This window comes from Microcebus murinus, chromosome 23 (assembly GCF_040939455.1).
Source record: "Microcebus murinus isolate Inina chromosome 23, M.murinus_Inina_mat1.0, whole genome shotgun sequence".
Classification (NCBI taxonomy): Eukaryota; Metazoa; Chordata; class Mammalia; order Primates; family Cheirogaleidae; genus Microcebus; species Microcebus murinus.
The window spans coordinates 4,566,857-4,575,507 of NC_134126.1; the positions used below are offsets into that span (position 1 = coordinate 4,566,857).

Below are 8,651 nucleotides of genomic sequence, written 5' to 3' on the forward strand. Positions count from 1 at the left end.
TCACCCATGTTGTAAATGACAGGATTTCCTTATTTAAGGCTGAATAATATTCCATTGTGTATGTATACCACATTTTCTTTATTCATTCATCCATTGACAGCCACTTAGGTTGTCTCCACATCTTGCTATTGTGAATAATGCTACAACAAACAAGGAGTGCAGGCATCTCTTTGTGATACTCATCTTATTTCCTTTAGTTATATACACAAAAGTGGGATCGCTGAATCATACGGTGGTTCTTTAATTTTTTAGGGACCTCCATATTGTTTTCCATAATGGTTGTGCCAAATTACATTCACACCAACAGCATAAAAAGGTTCCCCTTTTTGCACACCCTCTCCAATACTTGTTATCTTTTATACTTTTTGATAATAGTCATTCTGACAATGGCCTTTTGAAGTTTGGAAGGGGGGACATGATTTGCAGTGTTTGCCTATTTTTGATTGTAAATATTCCCAAGGCAGATTTCAAGCTATCAACCTGATGTCTCTAAATGCAAAGTTGGAAAGAGATAGCCAGTAGAACACTGTTATATAGTTTCTCCTATATACAAACACATGTAAATAAACCTAAGATCATAGAGAATAGTAAAACACAGCAAAATAATTAGGATGTGATATGTTTTGAATCTATTACCTTTATTAAATATAACTTAATTATAAGTTTGTTAATTTTTAATAATGGCTATATTTAACAGTCAGCTTACAAAATTCCTGAAAATTTAATAATCATCTCCTACCAGCCAACACAAGCCACCTTTCATGAGCTTGTATAAGCCTTATCCAGCATACCACTGCTATGAGTCTATATTTTGCAAAAAATATAACTATGCTGATTTTATTTTTTATGAAAGGCAAGCTTTATTATTAATAAAGTTTAAAACAACTCCTTCACTTCTCACTGTGTCACACAGAAACACAAATACACGCATACACACAGTTTCATTGAATTTACCATCTCTGGAATAAACACTGTACACCCAGTGGTTGTCACTACGAAACTGAGAATCAATGGGCAATTTGCAATGTTTTTATGGGCTGACTATAAGGCATTATTACTTTCCAGTTTTGATTGAGAAGTGTTATATCAAACTGCAAATTGCCATGTAAACTTCTCATGAGTCAAGAGAACAATGTATATTAGCAACCTTTGCATACTGAGCATATAACATAATGCCCCAGACATCGCAAGTACTAAATAAATACTTGTTAAATGAAAAATTAAATGAATCAATGAATGACTATTGCTCTGAAAAAAGTTTCCAAATTATTCCCACTCAAATTTGTACAAACAAAATATTCAAAACAGAACATAGCTAGTTCTTTTGGAAATTGTCAATGAAAATATTTTGCCCTGCACCAGTATAGATTTCAAAAAACTTTAGATACAAATAAATTTTAAAGGATTTTTTAGGATTCTATATACTTCAAATGTTCAACTTAAACATTGAATTTCCTAGGTAAATCAACAAAAGCCACCATTGTCCAATATATTGAATATTTTAGAGTCATGTAGTACTTAGAAAAATACCTCATATATAGTAATTTCAATAAACTTTTGAAAGAAAAACCTTTAATTTAGTTAACAAAGCACTATGATTGTCTCATCACATTACTAAATAGGAGCTTTAAAATTTCAAAATATTTGTCATAGAAGAAAAAAATAAAAATGTAACCTGACCAAGTTCTTTTGTCTAAAAATAATGCTCAATGGATTTGATCAAGTTATAATAAAAAGTTTTCGAACTTAAATCATTTTTTCCCTTTTGAAGGAGATTGGCTTTCAAAATGTTTTTGAATTCTTATGAAGCACAACTCATCAGTCCTTTCCTGCAGAACATAAATGAGGAGTCAGGGAATAATATTTTTGTTCTACAGTAAATATTGACCATGAGAGACTGTCAACCAGGGATGGGATTCTCAAAGGAAAAGCAAAAACAGAGTCATTCAGTGAGACACACAAAGACAGTCACCACAGTGTTGTTGGCAGAGAGAACCTTGGACTCGGGTCACAGGTCCACAGTAGGCCTTACGAATATCACAGCAATGTTCATTCATGCTTGTTTGGGGAAGGCAGATTTCGCATCTCCCTCCCCAAGAAAATCTCTCAGAAACCAGATTTTCTCTTCTGATTTGTGCTTCTCTGTTTGCCCTGAGCTTTGCCCTCGATTTCATCTACCCACAATATTAATTGGTAATAACTGTTTTCCCTACAAGTATCTGCTTCCATCTCTGACAGGCCATAGTCTCATTCCAGTTCCTCAAATAAGTTCTCAAAAGTTTGATTAACTGCTTAACGCTGTAAATGCTGAAGGGAAGAGTGCCTGTGTTATTTACAATTCCACGGTGCCTTAGCACCAGTACTGTAACATAAGCCCTTAAAGGTACCATTAAAACTAATGGAACTGGTAGAATGGGAAAGTGTTCCAACATTCAAAGAGAAGGACCATCTGTTGTCAAAATAACTGCAATTCTGATTGAAATAAATGAAGTTTTTTACAACCCAAACCTAAACCTGTTGAAAGCATTTTGCAATGTTATTCCTTTAAGATTCCCTTAAGAATAGAAGTAAAATTTATCGTATTGAAAAGAATTTAAAATAAGAATATGATTCCATAAATGTGAAGTCAATTAATCAATGATATTTGGGTACAGTAATTTAAGGAGATGCTTTTTTACCTTTCTATGATACAATAACATTTTTTATTACTTAATTCACAAAGCTATTAACAAAACATTTTGAGATTGATAATTAAGCAAAGAACTGCATGGGAATGAGAAACTTAGGAATTAGAATCATATCTTATACTACTGTGCTGTTGTCTACAAAAAGTTTACTTACAGTAATTCACCCAAATACTAATTGAGTGTTGATTTTGTGGTAAAATATGGAGCTCAAAATAATTATAAGACTGCTTTCATTTTCAAAATATTATGGTCTATGGGCTAGAAACACATTAGATAGACTCATTCCTTCTATTGAAAATCACAGGACACATTAAAAAATAAATAATAGCATTGTTATTTAAATTTTAATAATTCACTTGCTATGGTATCTTCTAGGACCTGGCTGAATTACTCTTTTAGTCAATTGTCTAATCTTAATGAAGACATAAGTGAAAAGTTCTGGCCAGGCACAGTGGCTCACGCTAGTAATCCTAGCACTCTCGGAGCCTGAGGTGAGAAGATCGCTTGAGGTTGGAAGTTGGAGACCAGCCTGAGCAAGAGTGAGACCTCAGCTCTACAAAAATTAGCCTCATCTCTAGAAAAATTAGCCAGGCGTGGTGGCCTGTAGTCCCAGCTACTTAGGAGGCTGAAGCAGGAGGATCGCTGTAGCACAGAAGTTTGAAGTTGCAGTGAGCTATCATGACGCCACTGCACTCTAGCCCAGGTGACAGAGCAAGACAAAGAAAGGAAGGAAGGAAAAGGAAGGAAGGAAGGAAGGAAGGAAGGAAGGAAGGAAGGAAGGAAGGAAGGAAGGAAGGAAGGAAGGAAGGAAGGAAGGAAGGAAGGAAGGAAGGAAGGAAGGAGAAAGAAAGAAGGAAAGAAAGAAAGAAAGAAAGAAAGAAAGAAAGAAAGAAAGAAAGAAAGAAAGAAAGAAAGAAAGAAAGAAAGAAAGAAAGAAAGAAAGAAAGAAAGGTTCTATGTCAAATATCAGTAGTGCTGATAAAAAGTGGTATTTTTGGTATAGCACTTCAAACTGCTTTTACATACATGATCAAATTGTATATATATAAAACCAACTTATGAACATGAAAAGTAAGGATCACAATCCAGCAACTAAATAATAGAACTGACATCACTTACTAAAGACCACCAATTGTTATTGCCACTCCTTCTGCACTGTATGTTTCATTGTCCTTTATAGTTCTTCTTTCAAAATTTTTATTGTCATAAATAATAGGAACCTACTTAAAACTGATACATTACCTGACTTGTTAAAAAATATTGATTTTTTTCTTCAGATTAGGGTAACAGTTTTCAAGAGTCTATTTTAACAATAATAATCTAATTTTAAAAACTATTTTATTGAAGTCAGGAATTATCATGACGTGAATGTCTTAAGTAGCAACCACCCAAATAAAGAAAGAATGCCCCCCAAGAGCCTTATCTGTGTCCCTTCCCAATTATTATCTCTTTTGTCCTCCCTAAAGGGATCTATGATGACTTCTAATGCCTAGTGTAACTGAAACTTCATATAAATTGAAATATGCAACATATATTATGTGGTTGGGTTTCTTTGTTCAAAAGTGTATGCAAGATTCATCCGTGTTGTTGCTTGTAACTGTAGCTTGTTCATTTTCATTGTGTATGTGTGGTATTCTATCAACATACCACAAACTACTGATCCATTTTGAGGGATATTCGGGTCATGTTTAGTTTGGAGTTAACATTAATAATGATGTTATATTCATTCTTACACAAATATTTTTGATACATATGTGCATACATTTTTCTTAGATGTATATAATGAGGAACAAGTACATTTCTGGATTGTTAATTTAAAGTAAGAAAGTTTACTACATGTAAGGGCTTTTGTTCCTTTTGTTAATTTATATCTTTAAAAGATTCCTCAATTCATGTGCTTCTAGTAAATAAACTAAAGAAAACCTAAAATCATAATCCTAATTTAAATACATGGAAGTTAATCCAGTCAACAAGAATTCTTAAGCAATAACTGAGATGAAAAAAAAAAGTATGCCTGAATTTAAATCTTATTCTAAGGTGTTACTGACATAATCTTAAAATACAGTCATGAAGAGCCAAAAGTTAAAAATAAACCTATAAGTTTCTTAAATTCTAAAGTAGTGATTTCAAATTATTTCACAAGTTTTCAGAACTGCCTCTTTAATTCTCACAATTGAAGTAAACTTTATTTTGGTTATATCCATCATTTGGTATAAATTTCTTGAACTTTTGGTTTCTACATATGCTGAGTTTAAAAAAAATTGTGCTTTTAACTACACAATTTTTCTGCCTAGAATAATCAGAATCTTTCTTATATGTACCTCTAGAAGATCTTGGTTGGAATAGCAAATTGAAGATTGTGACAGATAAAATATCCGTATGCCTTAATCATTATAAATTCCAACCACAGAGATTTTCTGAAAGGAATTGCCACTATTAACATATTCTGTAAGAAATCCCTACTTTAGGATTATATCAGTTAAATTTCACTGAATCTCAACATTTCATTCACAATCCATGAGAATAAATTAGTTTTAATGATCTGTCAACCAAAGCACTTAACTATTATTAGCCTTTTTCTTAGCCTGTGTCCAATGTTTGTGTTTCTGCTGTTAAAACAAATGTACAGCTGAGGCTTTTTTTATTATAAGTATTTTATAGTCCCTCTATTCATTATCAGTAGACAAGTGACTATTTTTAGAGATTCTATAGCTTGCAAATGTGCCACATACTACAAATTCTTATTACCCACACTGTAGTTGCAGCAACTTTATTCATTTTTTAAAAATTAACAATTATTTTCTAGAATGTAGACAAAATAGAAGAAAAGGTCAAATTTATGCAGATATAAAAACATCTGATATTTTCAAAATCATGATAAAAAGCAATGGGTATGCTGATGGTAAGACCAGGTTTCTCAAGTTCTGCTTGAGGAAGCACCACCACTTCACTGCAGGCACTCTGATTAAAGTAAGTGATTCCTTTTTCTAGGATGCTATTTAAATCCGAATCCCCCATTCACACGATGAGAAAAGGCTTCATGTATCTCCAGTTACAGTGACCTTGCTCACCAATGATGGAGAATTGAATATAATGCCGTCTTAGCGATAGCCTGCATTATAATGTGGACAGGATTAGACATGACAGAAAATTGATAGTTTTCCAGATAGTTTGGGCCAGTCACAGAGTAATCAATCAGATCGTTGTACAATTGATGACACAGAGGTCAGACAGCCTGTGTAACCAAGTTCTTTTTCACCAAGCTCTTGTTCACCCAGGTAATTCAGTCATTATGACAGTAAAAAATTTGTGATTGATAAGGTGATTTTCAGTTCATTGCTCAGACAGCCTCCATCAACTCCCTGTTTACCACTCAGTACATTACTTTTCCATTTGAAATGAAACTGTCACTAAGTAATAATTTTTGAGGCCAATTCGCTTTAATACTCAACAGAATGCTGGCTGAATAGTCATCAATCCAGCTTAAATTTAGGACTGTATTAATTCACCTCCACACGTGTATTGGTTTCATAATAATTTAGTAACAATAGTAGGACAGAAGAACTATATTAACACAACTAAATTTTCTAGTCAACTGTGCAATGATCAGAGGGAGAATTCTAATCTTCATATTAAATGATAAAAATCAAAATTAAGTTGAATTCAAATAATCCAGGTCTTCAAAACAATTTCAGTTGGAACACAGTCTAAGGGAACCTTTCAGTTATGAACATTTCCTTAAGAAGAACTGCAAAGGACTCCTGCGCTGGCAGGATGAACGCAGTGGGGTTGACTGCAGCGGAGCGAGTGGAGAGCACAGGCCCGCGGCGCGGCCACCGGTCACCGCACGCGGAGGGGTCACGGCACGCGGAGGGGTCACGGCATGAGGAGAGGTCACGGCACACGGAGGGGTCACGGCACACGGAGGAGGGGTCACGGCACACGGAGGGGTCACGGCATGAGGAGGGGTCACGGCCCACGGAGGGGTCACGGCACACGGAGGAGGGGTCACGGCACACGGAGGGGTCACGGCATGAGGAGGGGTCACGGCCCACGGAGGGGTCACGGCACACGGAGGAGGGGTCACGGCACGCGGAGGGGTCACGGCATGAGGAGAGGTCACGGCACACGGAGGGGTCACGGCACACGGAGGAGGGGTCACGGCACACGGAGGGGTCACGGCATGAGGAGGGGTCACGGCCCACGGAGGGGTCACGGCCCACGGAGGGGTCACGGCCCGCGGAGGGGTCACGGCACACGGAGGAGGGGTCACGGCACACGGAGGGGTCACGGCACACGGAGGAGGGGTCACGGCCCACGGAGGGGTCACGGCACACGGAGGAGGGGTCACGGCACACGGAGGAGGGGTCACGGCCCGCGGAGGGGTCACGGCACACGGAGGAGGGGCCACGGCCCGCGGAGGGGTCACGGCACACGGAGGAGGGGTCACGGCCCGCGGAGGGGTCACGGCACACGGAGGGGTCACGGCCCGCGGAGGGGTCACGGCACACGGAGGGGTCACGGCACACGGAGGGGTCACGGCACACGGAGGGGTCACGGCCCGCGGAGGGGTCACGGCCCGCGGAGGGGTCACGGCACACGGAGCCGCGCTCAGAGCGCCGGTGCTGCGCCAGGAGGTGGCGGGCGCCTGCAGGTCCGCTGCGAGGGTACGAGTGCGTCGTTGCACTACTCTGGCGACGGATTTTAAGCAAGGAAGAGATGTGTGCAGAAATGCAGTTGTAAAGTGTCAGCCCACACCTTGTGCGGAAGAGTGGTTAACGTGGGGTACGTCTGCAAACGGAAGGGCCTCTGTCCAGGAGGGAAAAGGTTTGAACGAAGCGGGTTAGGGGGGAGTTAGGGGGATTCTAATAAGAAATTTAAAAGTTGAATAGATGAGAATCAATTAAATATGGATAAGATAAATAGGATTCTAAAATGACATCTAAATTTCTGTCTCTGAGGGAAATACCTGCTCAGATGGAGACATGAAAACTGTGAAGTACCCGAGGCACATTGACATGGGAATTTCTCCCGGGCCGCTGAAACGTAAGAACTTGGACTGACAGATGAACAAGGCACTTACTAGCACACAAGTGAAAGTTGAAAGCATAGAGGTGGATAATGTCACTTCAGAAAAGTCTATAAAAAAGAAAACCCTGGAAAACATAGTTAAGACCACAAAATACCAAAATGGGGAAGTAAACGATCAATAGGGTTTGTCCCATCAGATAAGTCTTGCCGTAACTGTAGGGGTGGGAGGTGATTAGTCCCTTGACAGCCGGAAATGTCTGATCATCTAGGTAGCCGTCGGTTCTACATCGCCAGGCGGCGAGGGGAGAACCCCAGGTCGGGAGCGCCCTGAGCAGGCCGCGCGTCCGGAGCGCCGCTGAGACCCGCCGACCGCCACTGTCACGTCAGCGTGGAGGCCCCTGTTGGACGTAGCAGGGAGGGGCAGCCCAGCGTCCTGATAACTGCGACGGGTATTTGTTAGGGGTTGAATTGTGTCCCCCAAAAGATACGTTGACCTCCGTACCCCAGAACCTGACCTTACTTGGAAACAGTGTTGTCGCAGATGCAATTAGTTAAAATGAGGTCACGGTAGACCAGCTCTCAACACAGTGTGATCGGCGTCCTCCCTGCGCGGCGGCCACTGCAGACACAGACGCGCAGCGGCAGCAGAGGCGGCGGGAGCCAGGACAAGGGCTGATGGCCACCAGCGGAAGCAAGGAAGGTTCCTCTCAAAGTTTCGGAGGGGACATGACCCTGCTAACAACTCTATTTCCAACTTCTAACCTCCAGAACTTTGAGAATCAATTTGTGGTCGTGTTAATATGAAGCCACCTAGTTTGCAGTGCTTTGTTACAGCAGCCACAGGAAACCGAGACAGCACTCAGCTGTGCCCAAAACTCAGCCCTGGGGAAAGGACAGTTCTGAACCCGAATGTCCTTGATTAGCTCTCCCATG

General features: G+C 40.0%; 1 long non-coding RNA gene across 1 annotated transcript; it reads left to right on the plus strand.

Annotated features, from left to right (window-relative positions):
* The first annotated feature begins 7,270 nt into the window (after nucleotides 1-7,270).
* LOC142863885 (uncharacterized) lies at nucleotides 7,271-8,392 on the plus strand. Its single transcript, XR_012914535.1, has 3 exons — nucleotides 7,271-7,514; nucleotides 7,649-7,733; nucleotides 7,988-8,392. It is a non-coding gene; the product is annotated as an uncharacterized LOC142863885 (long non-coding RNA).
* Nucleotides 8,393-8,651: the final 259 nt, after the last annotated feature.